The sequence below is a fragment of the Apis dorsata genome, unplaced genomic scaffold (genome assembly GCF_000469605.1).
Source record: "Apis dorsata unplaced genomic scaffold, Apis dorsata 1.3 scaffold_50, whole genome shotgun sequence".
NCBI classification, from domain to species: Eukaryota; Metazoa; Arthropoda; class Insecta; order Hymenoptera; family Apidae; genus Apis; species Apis dorsata.
In genome coordinates this window covers 610,205-632,432 of record NW_006263351.1, presented here as the reverse complement: position 1 = coordinate 632,432, position 22,228 = coordinate 610,205, and the positions used below count along the sequence as shown (strand labels likewise).

The 22,228-nt window shown below is 39.4% G+C and overlaps 1 long non-coding RNA gene across 1 annotated transcript in view; it reads left to right on the top strand.

Annotated features, from left to right (window-relative positions):
* The window catches only part of LOC102674512, a 292,632-nt gene that overhangs the window by 212,595 nt on the left and 57,809 nt on the right, over positions 1 to 22,228 (top strand). The window contains exon 2 of the long non-coding RNA XR_420739.1: positions 9,943 to 10,056. This is a non-coding gene — a long non-coding RNA (uncharacterized LOC102674512). The remainder of the gene's footprint in view (positions 1 to 9,942; positions 10,057 to 22,228) is intronic.

Genomic DNA, 22,228 nt, shown 5'->3' with positions numbered 1-22,228 from the left:
TCCTCCTCCTCCTCCGCCCGCGCCGCCGCTTTCTGGCATGGATTGGCTCCGGCGCGGTTCCATCGATGGGCATTTTGATATATGGCCCGGCCAAATCGTATTCAACATTTAACGTCGTTTCACTCGCGACCGGCGTCGCCCTCCTCGTCGATGACCTCGCGTGGGCGCCCCCCGTTAATCCCTCGTTACGCGTGATTAGCGCCATGTTTAACGCGTTCAACCATCGTGGAAAAATATCGTTCTCGTTGTAGTAATATCGTTTCTATTCCCGAAAGAATTTTTTCTTGCTTCAATTCCAAATATTAACGTGCTTAACAGGTTTCGAATTTAGGTTTCGAACGATTGAATTTTATTGTTTTTTAACGGGAATTTCTATTTCTATTTGAAAGGATTTTCTTGCGGTAATTTCACGTGATCGATCCACGCCGAGAATATCCGTTTAAAAATGTGTTTAATCCTAGAATAGAAAACGAAATTGATCTAACGATACAGGAAGGAGGGCAAGTTAGAGTTAATACGACGAATCGAACTACTGTTTGTCAAAATTGGAAAAAGCTTAGCGGATAATCGAATCTCCAAGGGAGCGGGAATCCAATTCCATGGAAGAAACGAGGTGTGCGGGAATAATATTCTTTATTCCGACGATTTTCTCTCCGCGGTGGGGAGAATTATAGCGGCGGATCACGAAACGGTTATTATACAATACGAGGAAACGGGTATGCAAATCGTAGGAAGAAAACGCGCCTCCGCGTTTATGTATACGATGAGGAAACGTGGTGGTACGGAGGAGGCTTTTCAAGGCTGCCTCGAAGATTTATCGAATATCTCGATCGTTAAAGACGAGTTGCAAACTCCCCTCCCCCTCCTCTCTCTCTCTCTCCCTCTCCTTCTCCCATTCCTGGACCGTGTAATGATAAATATAAATGTCGCCACCTTCTCGCGCTTGGATCGTAGGTAAGCCTTTGAACGTGCTCAGCTTAGATACTCGCAACTTCCAATGGATTTTTCATCTCGCTTTACTTTCGAGTATCCGCCTTTGCCCATTATTTGGTTACGTGAATGGAAACCGTAGAATCGAATCTTATTTTATACGATTGTTGACTTTCGCCTTTGTCTATAAATTGCGAGACGTTTATGAGAAAGGATTGCTCGTATCGTTTTTCGATTAAATTTTGAGAGGATAACATTTCCAAATATATTTGATTCGTTATATATTCGTTCCATTCGATAATAATTAATTAATTAATGTGAAAACAGTTTGTAAAGTCTCGAGAACAGGAGTAGATGAAATGAGTTAAAAAACGAACTAAAAAACCATCACATTTCAATATATTACACTTGAATAATTTAAAAATTATTTATTTATTACACACACACATTTAAAATATTTTATACTATTTATACTTTACATTTATAATTCAATACGTATTCTCGAAATCTCGCATTCGTAATCGAATAGCGAGTTATTTCGAACGATTACTTTTTAAATTATTCAAATTTCATCTTTCCTCTTCCACGCAAACAACGGGTCAAAAAACAGCCAACATCCAAGCGTGTCGTATCGGAAAGCACGAACCGTTAAACGTCTCCTCGAAGTTCGCCAATTGAATTTCGCGCGAAGATCTCGCGTCCGCTTACGATTTCAAGTCAGTTTCGCGGTTCGCTCCTCTTCCTTCTCCTCCTCCTCCTCCTCCTCCTGCTCCTCGTTTCATCCTGAAGCGGTACCGTTGAAATAAATGTAAATTGTAAGGTGACGTCGCCTCGTTGGAACGATTCGCTTCGCCCTCTTCTTCGACTCTCCTCTCCCAATTAACGCCGCGCCATCGTCGAACTTAACTCGACCGCGGTTCGTTATCGTCGAGTTAAGTCCTCGCGAGAAACTCCTCCTCCATCGAGTTAAAGAGCGGGATGAACGAGGCGGCGCGACTGGAAGCGGCGAATCCGCCTCGCCCCTTCCGCTCGAACGAGAGCCGCGACTATGGCAATTAGCGAGAACGATGAACGACTTGTAATGTTCCCTCGATAATTCCTGAGAACCTGCCCTCCTCCTTCACTCGCTTCGCTATTTACGAAAAATTCCATTCAGACGAGGGGATGAATGATTGAAACGGCCAGATTTTCGAAAGAGTTCGTTCCTCGCGATGGATCGTTTTATGGTTTCAGAGAAGGATTGGAAGGATTGTCTTGTGAGGGAGGATTAGGTGATATATAATAGGAGTGATATTGGGTAGAATAAATTTCCTGTGAATCATTGGAGTTGTGTTTGTGGTAGTTGTCACGATGATACATTGCAGAGAAATAATTGAAGTATTAAAATTATATTATATTGTATTTTTAAATGTAAATGTATCAAAATTATCCTATCACTAGTTAAAGTTATTTAAATATTACGAAGAGAGGACAAATCGAATCATTTCGCAAAAAATGAAATTAAAATCGAAATTCTAAATTTTCACATTTGCTCTCCCTCGAAGGATCTTTCTTCATTCCCATATTCTAACTCAGGGTGGATTAACGATCGTTATACGTTTTTCTGATTGACAATTGGGACGGAGGAGGATCCTCCTTAAGGATCTCGAATGACAAATCGAGTTTGAAAGGGAAGACGAAAGGGAGAAACAAGAGAGGGGAGGAGGAGGTCGACGATCGATCGTGTAGACGAAAGAAAAGGAGGGTAGTAGAAGGCAGCCATGACCGTTTTCTTTCCTGCGCCTGACCTCTGCCCCCTGACCTATTTCCTCCTCGTCCTTCCACCATCATCTCTCCCCCTCCTGTGCATTCCCTTATTACCCTATTTCCCTTTAACGTCAAGACCTTCAAGAATCGTTAATATCGAGACCTCTGCATACTCTCTTTACCCCTTTGGAATTAGGTAAAAAGCGAACCGGTGAAATCGTTCTCTGAAATTCGATGAACCTTTCGGTCATCCCTTTATTTCGTTCGTTACCATCGATTCGTTTCGTCGATTTTTTTACAATTTCTGTTTTTCCCCTGTTGCGCGAGCAACAACTGTTTCGAGTTTCGAAGGTAAATCGTACTCGATCGGAAGCGCAAACTGGCTGGCTGGCTCGCGTTCTGCATTCTTTTTTTTTTTTTTTTTTTTCCTTCTCTTCCCTTCTCTCCTCTCCTCTTTTCTTTTCTTTCTTCTTTTTCGGTAGATTTCTTTGTTCTTTTGTTTGCCGATAAATCCACCGTTTGACCGCAACCGCGAACTGGAAAACGCGATTCCAATGATCGAAGGTTTATCGGCGCGGGCACTACTCCCTTCCTGATGCAATCAGTACAGTCTAGTTGCTCGAGGACGTCGATCAAATAGCTTCAAATCGCGTGTAACGTTACTCTCCAAGATTTCTCTTTTAGAATTTTTCCCAGAATTTTTTGCGGCACCGTTCGATAAACAGAGATTTGGGTGGAATTGAAAAATGATCGTTTGATGATAATGTCAATTTTTGACGTTTTTTTATAACTAGGAATAAGAAATCGAAGAATTGTTTCTCTTGATGATAATAATAATATAGTAGTAATAACAGCTATTGTATACGTTGGACTAATTATCTTCATTAAAATTAAAATTAAAAATTCTTTAAGAAGAATAAAATGTAGTAAGAAATTCTATTGAAAAAAAAAAAAAAAAAAGAGAAAGTTCCATAGTATTCCATTAAATTGAAATTATCATCGTTAATGACACTTGAAAATTACGTCTATCCTCTATTAATTATATTTTATGCTGTTATATTATTGTATCTATTGTCAAGAGAAAAATTCGAAAGGTTTTTAAAAGCATTCTTGAATATTGCGATAATATTATGGAGAAGATTACTTTTTCGGACGTTTTTTAACGATCTCTTGGAACGAGCATGGATTATTTACCATGAAACGTTGAAATAAGATCTTAATCTGGCTATAGCGACATGGCGGACTCCTTCTGGCAACTTTTTCTCTCTCTCTCTCTCTCTCTCTCTCTCTCTCTCTCTCTTCAACGATGCAACGATGTTACAAGCAGCTCGAGATAAAACCTACGATGGTGGATAAACATGCTTTCGAGCCCTGTAATCACCCGGTAATTATGTCGTGAGCTAGCTACCTACTAGCTACTGTTTGCTTAATTTACAACTGTGATGCTGTAATGCTCCAAAAATTACTGCATGCAAAAAGAAAAATAAGATAGAGATAATTAGTAGAAAAATATAAAATATTATTATCGATTTCGTCTTTGATTCTTTGGTCGTAAAATAATTTTAAAATCAATTTGGAATCTTTCCATCGTCAAAATTTTACTTTAAATTTTCAACAATAACCTTTTTACTATCTCAAAAGCAAATCCAAATATTCTATATCTACCGACACTTACCTATATAATAAATTAAAGGTAAAAGCGTAGAGAGAGAGGTTGGATTTTTTCTTTCTCTCACCGACCGCGAAGTTGCACTTCACCCGCGTGTTTTGCGGCCGGCCATTTATATAATTTCCCGCGCAGAGACAATGAAGATTACGCTGTTGTAATAATAATCAAGCAGTGGACGACCGGGTCAGACATGGGGAGAAAGTAGTCGCGGCCGTTTATTGTCAGGCCTCGGGCTTGGAACGTCCGGAGCTACTTGATAATCGACCTCGGCCAACAGTTGTATACCGGCGTGGCTGCGTTACGAGCCTCTTCTGCGAATGATAGGAATTTTGTAATCTCTCAAGGCGAATTGCGTTTACTCGATAACGTTTTTCTTCTCTCTCTCTCTCTCTCTCTCTCTCTCGCTTTGTTACTTTGTTACGCGGTAAACACTTCTTAGAAAATGCGGAAAATAAGGAAGTAGTTCGTGTTTGATAAGGTAAATTTTTTTTTTATCCATTCTATTTGTTTAATCGTTTTATTATACGTTTCTTCACGGAAATTTGAATATTTTTGTTCTTCTTTGTATTATGGAATTATAAAAAGAATAGGAGATGTTAATTTAATAATGAATCTTGTAATTGGATTTTTTTTTTTTTTTTGATCAAATTGGATAATGAGAATTTAAACGTATAGGATATTTTATTATGAAGAGTGTGATTATTAATGTTTTTTTTAATTTTTGAAGGAAAGTTGAGCCAGATGTTAAATTAGTTTGGAGAGGATATTTGGAAGTTATAACATTCTAGCCTCCTAATAACTTAAAAATGGGTGTTCGTTTGGAAAATTCATTTCGTTGGTGAAAATTCTTATATAACTTTATCGCGAGTGACTTTGAAAATAGGTATAAGAACTTCGATCACGATAACTTTTTCGTCTAATCAAACTTTTGTCTTGTACATAAGGGAAGGGAAAAATTGTAACTCATCGAGTTTGATGATTCATTTGATAAGTGAATAATATAAAAATTAGGGTGAATAGACTGTTTGGTAACATCGCGATAATAACAAGATAACACTATAGATAACATATAAGTTACATATTTGATAAAATAAAGTGCAACTTGGTAGAATCTAGCCAAAAGATTTTTCTTATATTTTTTATCGTATTAAAATATTAGAAAAATAAATAATAAAATTGTAAAATGAAGAAGAACGGATTAAACTCCAGAAGTCGAGGAGTAATCAAGCATAAATTCGTATCTTACTACGAGATTCTCTATCCATTTTCCAGAATTAGTATCGACTTGTGATTTAAAAAATTGATATAAAAAGATACATGAGTGGAAAAAGAGAAAATCGGAGAAGTAGTGGGGGAAAAACCGCACAAAGAACATTTTTAATTATATACTGCTCGCATCAGACGATTATCAATGAATTATAATTCATTATCAACGACTCCATTCATCGTATAAGTGTGAGAATCGTTTCCATTGTCCATCACGTCGTCTCGAAAGAAAGAAAAATCCCCAAGGCAGATGTATCAGTTCACATAATCGTGCGGCCAAAGTGTTAACGTCATCAAAGATAGAGGAACGATAGTAACGAGAGGAATGTAAGAAATCTCGTCGGCCAAACTGCGAAATTAATTCGTTCGAAATTAATTCGTTCGACTAATCTAGATTCCATAAATTTTCAGAAATTTTCAGAAATGTTAATATAACCGATGAATGCTAATTTTTCGTCTACATTTCAAATTTATTCAATTCAGTAGAAGCAGCTCTTTCATCAAAGCAGCGATACAAATATCGTCTTATTTATGTGATGAATACGGATCGTATATGAAATAATAAGAATAAGAGATTGTGAAATATAATGTCGAACAATATTTCCTCTGGATTTATATTAATTATATCGTTATTTCTTATAATAATATCCTTAATAATCGTGATAAAAAAATATTTTCTTCGTCGACATTTTTTTTTCCCTAAATTTTTCTCTCTTCGTTATTCCATTAAAGTCTTCTTCGTAAAGTTTTCAACTACAAGATAAAAATTTCATTTTGTACGGAAAAGAAAAAAAATCAGAAAATTTCCTGTTAATTAACTGAAAAAAGAAAAAAAGAAACGCAGTATCAATTAGCAGAATATCTGGAATTCGACTTTCGAGCCTTCCATTACACGAAGAAGGGTAGCACTTGCAGGCCATTAACGACGACACTTCAGGATAATTGACGTCGTTTTCGAGGAATATCAACTCTTTATTACTATCCCAAGAAGAGATCGATCATCGTGCCGACCTTCGAGTCACTATGAAGCCGTAAAAATTCATTTAACGTTCATTTGCTCGATCTCTTTACACTTCCTCGTCCTTTTTTTCGCTCTTTTCCTTTTTCCTTTTCCTCTCTTTTTCATCGATATCCGTAAAAGGATTAAATTCTCTCGCGTAAAACACGAACGTTTCATTTCAAACATTCTCTTTCCGCATAATTTTAGAAGAATCGTGCTCGCCATTTTTTTTTTCTACGATTTCCATTCAAACTTCAATCCGTTGTTATAAATATCCCCGATGGTTGGGTGCTGTGTGTTTCAAACGTCGGAATCTGTAGAAGAGTTTACAACATCTTGGAAATTTCCGCGCATGGAACGATACGTCATCGAGCCTTCGAGCATATTCATCGGGCATCTGCGTCAGAACGCTCGGCTGGTTTATTACGTCAGACGCTTGTTGACTCGGTCAAAGCGTTATCGCTTCGTTTTCAAGGTAATTTTGCAAAGCGATGCTTTATTTGCCTCGTTTATATTGCAATATCTCTTATAAAAATATATTTACGTAGATACGTTACGATGTATTCTCTCATTTCGAAATTGGAGACAAAGTTTCGATCCATGTTTATGCATCGAAAAATTCGAAATTTTTTTTCTTCTTTCGATTAGATTTCAGAACACAGAAGAGAGATCAACAGAGAATTTCTCTAATAAATAATACTAAATACTACTAGTAAATAATACTAATTATTTGATCTAAATTAGCGAAACGAAAAATTATGATAAAAAGAAAAAAGAACGTTAATACATAAGAATAATTGGAAATCAGTTGCCAGACGGAATACACAAACGTTTGATATAACTTTTACTCGTTTATCGAGTGGAAACACCCCCAAACATCCCCCGAAGAATCAACGATTTTCGTTTAGATCCCGAGCTTATCGCGGCCTCTCGACTATCATCCCCCATTTTCTCACCCCCTTATTCCCTTGATTCTCGGTTGATGCGGGTCAAATCCTCCCCCTCCCAACGGACAAAGACAAAGCGTCCCGGCATAAATAATTTATCCCCTAGGAAGCAACAGCCTCCCTCTTCTCACGTTGCGCGTTGCATTAAATATGAAATCCAATATAAACTTTTCCTTGTAACCGACTTCCCCCTCGCACTCCCCTTCCCATCTCCTCCCCCCCCTCTATACGCACATCGACGAAGAACGATCAAAATCTCGTTGTTTTCGAGAGCGTTAACCGTTGTCGTTAATTAATCGCGGCTGTCGTCCCAATCGATTGTGAAATCCGACGAGACCCCCGCTAATGAAAATATTTAACAGGCCGGCTAATTTGCATCCACGTTATTAACCGACTGAGCCTGACTGTTGTGCGCCGTCCACGCTTCGATCCAACGTTTTCCACGTTGTTCGAGGATATGAATTAATTTGGAAAACAATTAACGGGTGTACGAGTATACAGTTTGGGTTGCACCCAACCCAACGTGAGTGAAACGGCCATGAATTATTGCGTTACGAGCGGGGTGTTGTGCCGGTCGGATGAAAAGAACGCGTGTACGTCTGCTCGCTCTGCCGTGTAATTAATCATATGATGATAAGTTTCATCCATTAGATCGATTCTTGGTGTTTTGGAATTTCTAAAAATCTTATTTTATCTCGTAAAGGAAATACGGTTCGCGATTTCATGGATTGGGCCAAAATTTTTACGATAATTCAAATTTCTTTGAAATTTGACACAGATGAGGATTATTGGACGAATATTAAAATTTTTAAAACGTGTATTGTTATTGTACTTACAAAGAATTTCGATACGTTTCTAATTCGAAACAAAGGTTAAATATTCGTTCGATAAAATTCTCGCGCCATCGTAACATCGAGAATATTCGATCGAACGAAATTTCTGGGGAAAAAAAAAATTCCATCCCCTCGTATCACGCATAACAGGTATCAAAACGAATGACAGTGGCCACTAATTGGCGGCCATTTTTCCCCGCCGATCATGCCTCCTCCTCCTCGTGACCAAGGGTGAAACGCGCTATATATATCGTTCAATCGCGCATCCCTGGATCGAATATCAATGCGTCGGACCAACCGTCCGACTCTCGTGCAACTCTCGTCCATCAATCCAACCGCATTCATATGTTTCCTTTTTTTTCTTTTTTTCAATATCAAACTTCCAACATGTATCTAAAAAGCGACATTGTAACAACGAGGGAGAAAAAAAAAAAAAAAAAAAAAAAAAAAAAAAAAAGGTTTTTCTTTATTTTAGAAGAGGTGTTCCCGGAGGAGGGCGGGCCCCAATTCTTTTGCCCTTTTTTTTTTAAAAATAAAACTTCCAACAATTATTTAAAAAGCGACATTTTAACAACGGGGGGGAAAAAAAAAAAAAAAAAAAAAAAAAAAAAAAAAAAGGTACGCTCGACCGGTCTGAATTTCAAAGCGCGGGCCTCGAGTATCTACGCGCGATAGGAAATCGTCGAACCAGCAAGGAATATTAATAACTTTGGCGCGCGTTTCGCGCCGCCGCTTTTCGAATTCGAACGAACGATCGATCCGCGGAGAGGGGCCGCATCCGCACAAGTGTGCGAACTTGGAATGGACAAAAGGTGTGCATCCGCCGTGATTTCACACAAGAGAAGCTGGGTGAACATCCTTGCCTTGGTTGCGTCTATATTATTCGAGTTTGAAGAGCGGATCCTCGGAGCGCGAGGATGGATCGCTGATCTACATGTTTATCCAAGTTCGAGCTCTCATTACCGAGGCCCGGTGTTTGTTAAACGTTAATTCGAAAGCGAAGACGTTGGAGAAATTCTATTAAATCGTGGCTGGAAACGTTGTTGGAATCGATAAGATAAACTTAAAATTTAATTTCGAAAATTCTATGTGAATTTTGTTGCATTATCGGGAAATTGATCAAAAATTCTTTAATAAGTTTTAACTTCGACACAAGGATGAAATAAATTCATTCGTCATCGTCGATTAAGAATTAAAATTGAACGGAATAAATTTGATTATCTGTGTATCTGTAACCGATCCAGCCTCGTTCTCTTTACTTATTTATCGTCACAATTGGCACGATATTTCCATGACCGTGTTCTGAATAACTTTTAATTAATTCCCTCCTTTTCGTTTCCTTCTTTAAAAGAAATCTCGATAATCTGTGAACAGAGAATCGAATAATAACGTGTCTCCATAAGCCGAGCAACGCCTGTCAGAATAATAATACTATAAATTCCGCGATATCCTGGAGGCAGTGGTGAACGACTCGTCGTCTCGGCGACGCTTGCACTTTGTCGCGACGCTCCACGGCATAAAACTCATTTCGCTTATTTCTCGCTTTTTCAGGATGCAGAGACAAAGCCGGAGTAGCTCGGAGGTGGAGGTTGCGCTTATGCGCCCCGTAAGCACGGCTGGCTAATAGCACCACGGCCCATCCCTGACACCCTACAGCCACACCAGGTAGGATTTCTCTTTCGCCACGTCCTTTATGTTTGTCTTTTATGCATCCATCGTCCCATACGTCATTTTGCGCGCCGACTTTAACAGCAAATACCCTTTCTGCCCCTTGACGGCTGACAATACCGAAATCGAGCAACGTGGAACGATGTTCCATAGATTAACAGAAACAGTTTTTGAAACGGAATATTCGAAGAATGGAAATGAAAATCTTAAAAAATTTATCGTGCTACGAATACGATGTGAAGCAACGTATTTTCTTCGAATTGGTTAATGTGTCCATGAATGAAAATGATTTTCAACTGCGTATAACAATCGCATAACTGGGATGGAGTAATAATAAATGTTTTTTGTTGGTTAATTTGTCCTAATTTTAAACCGCTGGATCGAATGCGAACGGTTGAGTATGGAGAGGAATGAACAGATTTAGATTGCGCGGATCTATTTGATATCGTATGAATAATAGTAGCAATTCTGTCTGCCGTAGGTTTCAGGCTTTCGAACGAGGTATTAATAACGAATTGCCGACTGCACGTGATTATTAATAGTGTCTTTTGTGACTGTTTGATGTGACGGTTTTAAATTTTCATAATATTTTCCTATACGTGAAGTCTTCAAAATTAATCGACAAAAGTGTTGTACCAAGACTGTCTGAAAGTCATCATAATGGAAAGAATTTTTTTTATTTAATAATAAAAAAAAACAAGTCTGTTTCGATAAATATGTCAAGTGATTAAAGCGATTAAACGATTAAAAATTGGCTAAGCCTTTTATTATAAATATGAAAATCATCGAAGGAGAAGGCCTTAACTTATCAAAAAAGATCGTGACACTGTTCTCTCTCTTCCTATTCAAAAAGAGTTTCTCAAGGTTAAAGATCACGCAAGAACGTTCTTTACGCATTCTTACCCGTAAATCACCTCCGCGCAGCTTCTTGGAAAGATGAAAAATGAAAATGTTAAATATCGAAATGGAGAAAGGGGATCGAGAAACACATTCTCGATCCTCCTAGAGGAGATCCTCTTTCGAAACGAAGCGCAAATAATCTCGCCGATAAATCTAAAAGCCTCGCATAGCCATCGGTGATTTCAAGAACGAGGCGCATATTTTCCCTCGTTCACCAAAAGGATCCATCGAGCGGAAGATTTACTCGCGTTACCCCGAAATCGGCGCCGCCACTAAATCGGCCGGATTGCGTAATAAAACGTTTTTACAACGGGATAAATTTATAACGAAAATTACGGCAATTGAAAGGCGAGGAGGAGCGAGGGAGGGAGGGAAGGGACGGGCAGAGGGAAAGTGGAGCAAGGACTGCGGGAGATCTAGATACTCTCGAACGATTTGTAGCCCCTGGAGGAACGGAACGAGCCATAGTAATTTCAAGAGGAGGCGCGTGGAAAACGATTGCGCCTGCGTTTCCCGATATCAAGGACGCGGAATCACGATTAAACCGCCTCTTCCAGCTAATTCATACGCCTTCGTGAACCTGAAATTACGAATATTCAGCCTCTGTTTTCTATCGTGTTCGAGGAGGTATTCGGTAATTAGGAGAGGAGATGTGATGATTCGATTGAAAATTCACGTGGATCGTAATGGATGGATTGAAGAATGAAAGAAGAGAAAGAATATCGACGATATATATATATTTTTATCGTTATGCGTACTAAATATTGTTCGGAGATAAATTGATTTGTGGAAGCGCGAGAAAAAATTTGAAAATCGATTTATCCCTCTCTGGTAATTCCAAATTGACGCATAATTAGTTTCATTTTGAGATGCAAGAGATATTAATAGCGACAACTTGTTTTAAAACGAACGTTTTATGTGAATATTGACGGAAAATGACGAGTAAAATTTCGAATTTTCATATAAAAATTTTTGTCATCAAAATCTACTCAAAAGATAAAGGAAGCGATACCATTGAAATTCCTTTTTGTTTTATCCCGATATCTCGATCCGTTGCCGAGATATAAGAATTCAAAGTTTAACGTAACGCCAGAAATTATGAATGGGTCCGCGACCCACTGACCTACATTTTTTCCTGGAAACGCGTACCACTGTTTTTTGCAGGAACCGCGCACTCGTCTGGAGATTAAGATAGGTCAGTGAGGCGAAGTGCGAGCGAGAGGTCCGAGTAAGCGACAAGGAGAAAGTTAATAAACGATTAAAAATTACTCTTCTCTTTACACGACGATATCTCGGGAACCGGAAGTCGTATCGAGATGAACCAAAAAGCGTTTTAAAGAGCAAGGTTCCGCGCTTCTAACGATCGTTCACCCGTTGACCGGAAGTCATTATCTTCGGAGTTATAGCGGTTCAAATTTTTCTTAATTTTAATTGGGTTTAATAGGGTTTAAGATAAACGGTCAAAATTTGTCTTTTCTTTATTCGTCGATATCTCGGGAACCGGAAGTCGTATCGAGATGAATAAAAGAGCATTTTAAAGAGCAAGATTTTGCGCTTCTAATCATCGTTCATCCGTTGTCCTAACGTTATTATCTTCGGAATTACAGCGGTTCAAATTTTTCCCAATTTCAATGGGATAAGTTCAACGATTAAAAATCCCTTTTTCTTTACACGACGATATCTCGGGAACCAAAAGTCGTATCGAGATAAATCGAAAAGCGTTTCAAAGGGCAAAATTCCCCGCTTTTAACGATTTTTCATCCATCCATTGAAAATATCTTCGTCTGGTGAAAGTATAATTCAAAATATGTGCAATATGAAAAGATATATACATATATTCGTAAAATCCCAGGTACCATACTTTTTAATCAAACGAAACGAATCTATCTATTTCAATAAGAGAGACAACGATCGGGAGAAATAAAAATTTACGATGGCTTTACAAAAATAGAATGGAAACAAATCGAGCCAACGTGGGATATTCTTTCGAGTTAAAAATAGGAAGGGAAAAAGAAACGAACATCCCTCGCCCCTTACGTACGTAGTTATACAAGAACCACGGCAAGGAGTTAATCTTCTCGAGGAACACGGAACTTCCTTTCCAGGTTTGGCTCGCATCTTACATAGCAACGCGGCATTTAACGAACAACGCTTCTCGCTCACCTCTTCTCCTCCGCAAAAGATTCGAAACAACCTCGACGTTCGTGCCACCCTGGCGACCGAACACGAAATCCGCCAACGTTCGTTCACGAAGTGGAAAATCGTTTGCGAGTCATCTCTCTCTTTCCTCTCTCTCGTTTAAATCTCGTTCGCGAGGGATAAACGCGAACGAGGCAACCTCTCTGCCCACCCCACGGTGAAATATTCTCGTGCAGGATAGGCTGTTTACGTGTAATAGTCGGCTCGCCGATTTACAGTAATTTTACACGCGCCTAATTAGCAATTCCGATCGAGTTCGACCCTCCGTACACGGGCTACATGCCTTTCGTAACCGGTTCGCCCGGCCGATAATCTACCTAAATCTATACATATATATGTACATACGCGAAAGTAGCATTCAATACTCGAAACGTTGAACAAATAAAAATATTCATGTTGGAAAGGGAATGTTATAATTACCGCCTGTTTCTTTGGTTACAATCTATCCAATATCTGCAATATCTGCATCCAAGGAAGTTTGTAATTTCGTAATTGTTATTAATATTAGAAAAAATATTAAATATCGAATTGCAGATTGATCTTCCTAATAAATTAATTTAAATGAATGTATACATATGTATACAACATTTATGCTTTCTTTCGAAACTCTACAACGTATTTCTATTGTTCACACGATTTCTATAAAGATCGTTCGAATACTTTTTTTTATTTATTCGTGTAGCACGCGTTCAAGCGCGATATATATAAATGTAAGCTGAATAGAATAAAGTCTTTATTCCCATCTGGGAAGAGAGATAGAAAGAGAGAGAGAGAAAGTGGAAGAGGATATAAAGGATTATTTGAAACGTAAATATGCGGTAACGGAGAGCGCAAGGCAAGGGGTGAGTCGGGCGTAAATCGAAAGCGAGAGGAACGAATGGAACGAGGGGGAAAATTAAATAATACATAAAGACTGGGATTACGGGAATATCTCGTTTATAGGTGTACGACGGCGGAGAGAAGAGCAGCAGCGGAAACCGTTGCTTTTGAGAAAAGCGCATTCTCCCGGATGCAGGGGGGGTTTGAAGAGCGTTGACATTCAAGGGCGTTGTCGAGAATCAACTATTTACGCGGAAAAATGGAATTTCTCCGGTGAAATTGTACTTTGCGTTATTGTTACACGCGATAACAGCGATAATATTTATTTAACGAGTAGCACTACCTTCGGTAAACAGGAGAAGTAGTTCGTGGAGTGGTACAAGTTGGTCGCACAAGTATCCACGTTCGCTTTAAATATTCAGGGTCGTGCATTATGCAAAATTATGCGCTTGCAAAGAGGACACGTGAAATGTACTTTTAAAAAATATTTAGCGACTTTCAAAATATATTCTTTCATCCCCCCGAATCTAAATATATCAAATGAACAATCTTTCGTCAAATAATTTATATTTATCAAAATATTTATCAAAATTCACTTCCTTTATATGAATCGTCATAAAGGATGCAACAGATCCTCCACTTCCAAGAAGAAGAAATGCGATAAACGGATGGAAGCATTTTCGATAAAGTTTCGACATCGACGTTTCCAAAACGCGACGAAACCATTCAGCAGGGACGATTCTCGTTTTGCCGCCTTTTCATCTTCGAGGATGCGCACCTTTTGTCGCCTTGTATATGTTCGCGCATGCGAGACGCGACGAGTTCCCCCAGACAGAGATGGTTTCCGCCCGCCCCGAGCGATCGAGAGCGGCACGAAGCGACGATACGAGGATGCGAAAGGTGTAATTGATGGGTTCGGTTGGTTTATGGGAGCGGCAGGGGCCATAGTGGTCGCGTGTTACGGTGTTTCGCATCTTTATTAGCGGCAAGTCGGTATTTATAGAGGGACAGATCGCGGCACGCGATTCACCGACCTTCGTTCCCTTGTTCATTCTTAATTCCTTCGACCCTTCTCTCTCTCTCTCTCTTTCTCTTTTGCAGAGAGGCAGCTTGCTTGAGGGAGAGGAGAGGTTTCTTCGGTCCTCTTCGTTGCCCGAGGAAGCGTTATCACGAATGGGTTTCTTATCTCGAGATGATTTTTACATTATTTATAATTATATTTAATGTTATAAATCTATTGTTATTATTCAGTGCGTACTTAAAGCAGGAATATCGAAGGTTTAAAGTTACTTTTTACTGGAATATCGATACTTCTTCTATGGTACAAGCGTTATCTCTTAAACTCCTTTTTCAAACGTTCGTGAAAAACGATTTGATTTTCCCTGAGAATATTGTATAAAGCTCTCTAAACGTAAAATATAACAAACAAATCACGAAGCAAAATGAAACACGTTTATCATATCATAAACCAGCCCGTTTTACACGTGGGATCTAACCTAACCCGTCGAGAGCGCTATTTTCGTTTATGGTCGCACCTCGACCTCGTCGCTCCACGAAACCGTAACCAAACATTTCAGACACCTAGTGCGTAAAACTTTAACTTTCCGCCAACCCTGAATTTATTTATCCTCCCCCTCGCAGAGGTCAACGTGTACCAGGTGATGGTACATACGGAACTCGTCGAAACGCGGTCGTAAAAAAAAGACACTCGAATCCCTCTGGATCCACCTTTACCCTCCCCTATTTTCCTCTCCAAATAGACGTTTAACCGTCGAACGACCGGTTTTGATGAGTTGCCGCTGCAGCCACGAGCAAACGGTGTTCTCCTCCTTTGGAGAAAAGGTGCGCGCTTTTTCTCACGCACGAGATTTTTTTCCAGGCCTGGAAGAGGCTTTCCTTCGTTCCCTCGTGTTTGATCGCGTGCGCGCGACACGGGAACCAATTACAGCGCACGAATGAATAAAGCGAGCTGCTTAATTATTGCTCGGCTCGCTTCCTCGCCGGGGAAAAATGCACGCGGAAGCATCGAATTTCACCCGGATCGATTAATTGCTCGCTAATTGACGGCCGAGCACGATTGTAATTCTCTGGAGGGGATTCGGACGTTTCTATTTTTCTTCCCCTATTTTTTCTTGTAATACACGTTGTTACACGTTGCGTGTTCCGTTCGGTTAATTCCAACTTCCATTTTTCAACCTTCGATCAAATAATTGTTCATTACGAATTAGTTAGAAGAATTTCTTTACGATTACACGAATAAAAAATTTTTGAATTTTACACACTCCCCTATATATATTCGAAAAATATCGTAGATCTATATTCATTAAAAAAATAAGAAAAGTAATTGGACATCGATAATCACGAGTACGAGTGTGCAACATTAAACTTTCGATTCGAAGTTCCATTTTTCAAGCTTCGATCAAACGTAATTGTTCATTGCGAATTAGTTAGAAGGATTTCTTTACGATTAAACAAATAAGAAATTTTTGAATTTTACATATTTCTCTATATATTCGAAAAATATCGTAGATCTATATTCATTAAAAAAATGAGAAAAGTAATTGGACATCGATAATCGCGAGTGCGAGTGTATGACATTAAACTTTCGATTCGAAGTTCCATTTTTCAAGCTTCGATCAAACGTAATTGTTCATTAAGAATTAGTTAGAAGGATTTCTTTACGATTAAACAAATAAGAAATTTTTGAATTTTACACGCTCGGTTATATATTCGAAAAATATCGTAGATCTATATTTATTAAAAAAATGAGAAAAGTAATTGGATATCGATTCGAAGTTCCATTTTTCAAGCTTCATATTCATTAAAAAAATGGGAATGAGAAAAGTAATTGTACGACATTAAACTTTCGAAGATTCGAAGATTTCTGGGGACGACTGTACCTTCGCCCCGTCCGGGACGTCCCATTTAAAGTATCCCTCGGTGTTCCTCCTCCATTTTAAATCCAGCCCGTTAACTTTAGGTTTTCGTGGAACCGGCTCGTATTTTCGCGCTTCTCGCACGAAAATTTCACCCGGTCGGAGCGAAAGAAGAGGGAACGACTGATCCACGCCGTTTTCGTGTCGCGAATTCGCAAGTTAGTCGCCACCCTCGGGGCCGGCTCTCCTCTAAAGATGGAAAGAGAGGGAGGGAGGGGAGGAGTCGTTTAAACCGTAGCGAGGGACCGGAATTCCGGCTTGAAAGGTCGCCAAGTTTCGTTGAACCAGGAGGGCTCCATCCAACGGCGTTCTCCTTCTCGACACTTCTCGCCTCGTCCGTGAGGAACAACGAACGCCCCCACCTCACGCCCCTACGTCCACCCCTCACGTACGTCGCGCGTGTGTGAAATTGGACGGAAACTCTGGCGATAAGTCGGCGAGATCCCTCTCCAAAGATTTGCCCATCGATTTTAAAGTAAACACGCGTATAATGGGGCGGGCAATATTTTAATGCGAGGACAAGTTTTTTTTTATTTTTTTGGTCGATTTAGGGGGTTGGAAAATTACGTAAAAGTGCGTTTGCGTATTATTCGTGTCGTGGGATGATCTTACGAAGAAAGTAGAATTTTTTTTTTTTACGAGAGATAGGAGTGTTGGATTTTGAAATTGAAAGTTTAATTTCTTTAGAATTAAAAAAAGAAAAAAAAATAAGAAAGCGTTCAAAATATACACAAATCATTGGTAATGGAGATATCAACAAGTGAGAAATACAAAATTCTTCGCTCAACACTTGCAAAATGTTAAAAAGACTTTGCAATCGACTTGAACTTTCGAACATCGATACGATAATTCGAAGATAATCAAATTACCATGATGTCTTAAGAAAGTTACAATGCGAATAATTAACAGAATCTTACAACAAATCGGTCAAAACGTTACAGAGAAAATGTTATAATCCGCGTCAAAAGCGTGTAATACGGATAATCGACACTTTCATCAGAAGGCACGTCTCCATCGACAGAGAGATGCTGGATAACGCGTTTCAACGGGATATCAGGTGGCAACGTCAGGATACGAAGAGAAAAGGGAGAGGCAAGGGAAGAGGAAGAGAGAGAGAGAGAGAGAAATTCTCCGCATGAATATTCAATCGGCTTCCAGCTTGATTTCGCAAGCTGTGGACGACTATTCCGCTTCTTGCCGAAACTTTCTCAACGCCGATGTTGATAACCATTTGCGAAAGAATCCACCGCTGTGTGCTCGATTCGCCAGGACAATTTCACGTGACGGAGAGGAGAAACCAAGAAGCCATCGTTACGATTTAACCTCTTCCTCTCCCTCGTCGCATTTTAATTTTCTAATCGTTAACTTTTTCATTTTTCTCTTCCTTCCTCCTCTCTTGATTTGAATACGATTACGAGTATATTCTCAACATGGAACAATTCGATCTCTTATCGTTAAAATTAAAATTCGACAACGAATTCAGTCACGATCGCAAAAATCGATATCCCGATATTTAAATAAATGTTTACTATTTATCTTCTTAAGAATAATATCGTTAATCATGTTGAATCCGTCATTGTTCGAGGGTTGCACATCCCTTCGTACTGGCCCCGTAGTCAAGTTGGCAAGCGTCAAAGGGGAATCCGGAGAGAGTTGGAGAGTTCTCTCTCGCGGACGCGCTCGCGCGGCAAAATTATTCATGAACCGCGAAAGCTAGTTTCGCAAATTTTAATCCAATCGGAAACTCTAGTTGGAGAAGTTTTTTTGCGCGTCTTGCCCTCGCCTCGAAGCGTTGCAGCCATTTTTTTTTTCTTTTCTAACGGAATGTAATAAAGGCACGCGATCGCCGATTTATTGGACGAGCCTCTCCATTCTTCGATAACGATAGCAATGTTGCTAGGATGAAACGGTCGTTAAAACAGCTACTGATGAAATCCAACGATATTAATCCGATACAGGATGTTGGATAATTTATCCACTTTGTTAATTATTCCCTCTCTCGCTCTCTCTCGATCTTTTAATAATTCGTAAATCTCCTTCCAAGATTATTTTTAACTTATCCCTTTTATATGTAAACAATTCTCAAAGAAATTCGACTAATTATATCATTTATCAGGACGAAATAATACACTTATTATTTAATAGTCTATCACTATCTACACGTGTGTGAAATTCGATTCAACGTAGAGTGAGCACGTTTGTCATGTCTGTTCATGCGGCGTGTCCCTTTAAACAACGGGGCCCTCGCAATTTCCGCGCTCCGCGAAATTCCGATTACAAATTCGCGTCCCACGAGTACGCCGACCTATCGATAATAAATTTTATAGGTCGGTAATGAGTATTATATATATATATATATAATGGAGATTCGGGCAGGGTCGAATCGATGGACGAACGATAATCGCAGTGCGCCCCCCTCGTCATCGGTTATCGATGAACACGGCTACCCACCGTGTCGTTGACGCGCGGTAATTATTTTTACAGGGACGAATAAATGGTTGCAAAGAACGTGGTTGGTTTTTTTAATCCGGGCGGATCAAGGTGTTTCGATTTTGTTTCCCTTTCGTTGTTCGGGGTGGAATGATTCGAGAATAAAATTGCGAGTCGATTCAGGCGATTGGAACGAGCGTGGATTCCCTAATTTTAATCTATTTAAGTTTTTGAGATGTAAGTGTATCGTTGTATTTTTAACTATATATTAAATTTTCTTGAAATCGTTAAATTTATCGGTGAGATCGGTCGCATAATTTATATAACATTCGTTGTAATTCATAATGAAATTATCAGGTATGTGACAATGATTTCGTGTTCGTTCGATTCCTAATATAAATAAGCATTATCTTTCAACGCGTAATTTTTCAGTCTGCCTTATTACTCGAAAGGTCGAGTTATAAGTATAACGTGTCAGTCATTGATTTATGGTTAACCTTACACTTTGCTGAAAATTTTAAACTCGCTGTTGCTGTTTAACTCGATCAAAGTTCGAACGATAATATGTCTCGTCGCTTCGAGTTGTTGAAAATAGGGAGGGGTGCAAGACGACATTTAAGACGATTGATATTAATGGAGAAAATGTTGTAACACGAATGAAAGGGAGATTTCAATTTTTCAGAAACGGCTGGTGGAAGGGTGAGTTGGGTGATACGGTTTGTTGAGTGGGATAATTAAAAGTAGACGTTGTTCCTCGGCTCGAAAAGTTGGTCCTCGAACGTTTGTATACCCTTGGACTTGAGTCATCAACTCGAAACTTCTCAGGAGAGGGCGAAACCACTTCTAGTCGGTTCGAAACGACTGCCGCATTGCAGCGCGCCTCACCTCGACCAGTTTCAACTTTGTAAACTTCCAGTCCCGTTTCAAACCGTCTTAAGCGGTTCGATCGTCGAGTGGAATCGAAGTTTTAATGAATTTTTGTTTTAATAAAATCCAAGAGTGCGGCTTTCCCGTCCACTTTGTCATCGAGACACTTTGATCTCTCTCTCTTTCTCTTTTCAGTGAGAATCTGCGACAGATTACAGAACAAGGTAAACAGGAAGCCCGATATTTTTTCCCTCGATGCTTAAACGGGTTTTTTCAATTAAACAAATTTGTTAGAAAGAGACGCATTGGAGCATGTGAAAACTTCCAACGTCTTTAGGATAACGTTTGTATTATATTTATATTTATAGTTGCAGGAAATATTTAACACAGTGATCACATGTTTTGCAAGAATTAGTATCCTGTAAAAGAATAATTATTTGATCTATTTTAAAATCGATCCTCTATAAAAGGAAATTATAACAATTTCTTAATTTAATTTAACAAGATAACTGTATTTAAAAAGAAATACAAAATTCCTAATTTTATCTTCTCCTCTATCGTTTCAAAATCTTAAACGAGACTTCCAAAAGTTCTAAGCCTCTGGAATTATATATTTCGAACTGATTCTCAACGAAAAAGAGGATTAGGTAGAGAGAGAGGGGCTGTTTACAGAAGGGAAAACGAATAAATATTGGCCCCCCCAAAGTGTCATCGATCAGATTCGCAAACTTCATCAGGATGTTGAACGCGTGTTTGACGATTGTGCGCCGCATTTCGCCAATACAAATGACATTTCGGGTCTGCTGATAAACGAGAGATACGAGTCCCGGTTAATTTTGAACTATGCGGCCCAGAAATACGCGAATACCACCGTATATCCCGTGCATCCATTACGGTTAACCCTGTAATGGAGGGGCGAGAGTGCCCGATCCTCGTCGATCCTAACGATAACGCCCCCTTTCCCGCAAATTAAGCGCAACTCCGGAGTTGGTGGTGAAAAAGATAAACCGTGGAAAAAAAAATAAATAAAGAAAAAGAAATCAAATCGCGGGAGCACACATTGATATTTCTTTAAGATTACCTTAACCGAAGGAAAGCAAATGTGAGTAATTTAAACTTAAACGATAATTTCGAAACTTTGAGAATAAAGTAGAGTATGATTTTAGGACAATGGAACTACTTTTATTGCGATGCACCTGCGATCATTTTCCCTATATATTTCAAGGAATTTATTAAATCTCGATAGAAAGAAATTTGCTGGTTTAAGTCGGGAAAGAAGAAATTTCATCGTGGAGGCAGGAAATTTTCGTTTAAAAAAAATTTCGTCCCATTGGACGGACAGGGGTTCGACGATCAACCGCCGTAATGAATTTACCCGCGCAAAACCGATGATCGAATTAAACGTCGCTCGCAGGTCGTTAGCAACGAGAGGTTAATCGAGGGTATTAACGGACGTATGGACGCGCGCACGCGCGATCCTGGTAAATGGGGCGCACGTGTTTGCGCTGGTCCGATTCTCTAGACACTCTAGACTCGTCTCCCTTTCCTCTGCCCCCCTCTAATAAATCCCACTCTGTCCGTCCTTTTTCCATCTTCGATGAAAAACGATCCGAGAGAGAGAAAGAGAGAGAGAGAGAGAGCTACGGGGAGTGATGGCGGGAAAACCGGTTTGAAACTAGCTATGTATATATACACACACACATATACGTTGCTTCTCTCTCGTGCGAAACTATCGGCCACGCAATTCGCGCGAACGAAGTGACTCACGATGCAAAACCGAGGCGAGCCGTTGTTATCTGTCATCTCCTCTTGCGTTGGTTTTGCGTCCGCGATTACGAAGCGTTTTGTTGGCGGTGGTTTTCTAGGTTAGCCTTGTTTCAGCCTTGTTTTCGGAGCGGAGTCGGCTTGGTTACGTAAGACAACTTGCTTTGGAGGGAGTTATCTATTTCGTTCGCATTTTTGTTTGTTGATGTTCGCGCGTCGCTAATATATTGCTTTATAAATATGTCGTTTCCATG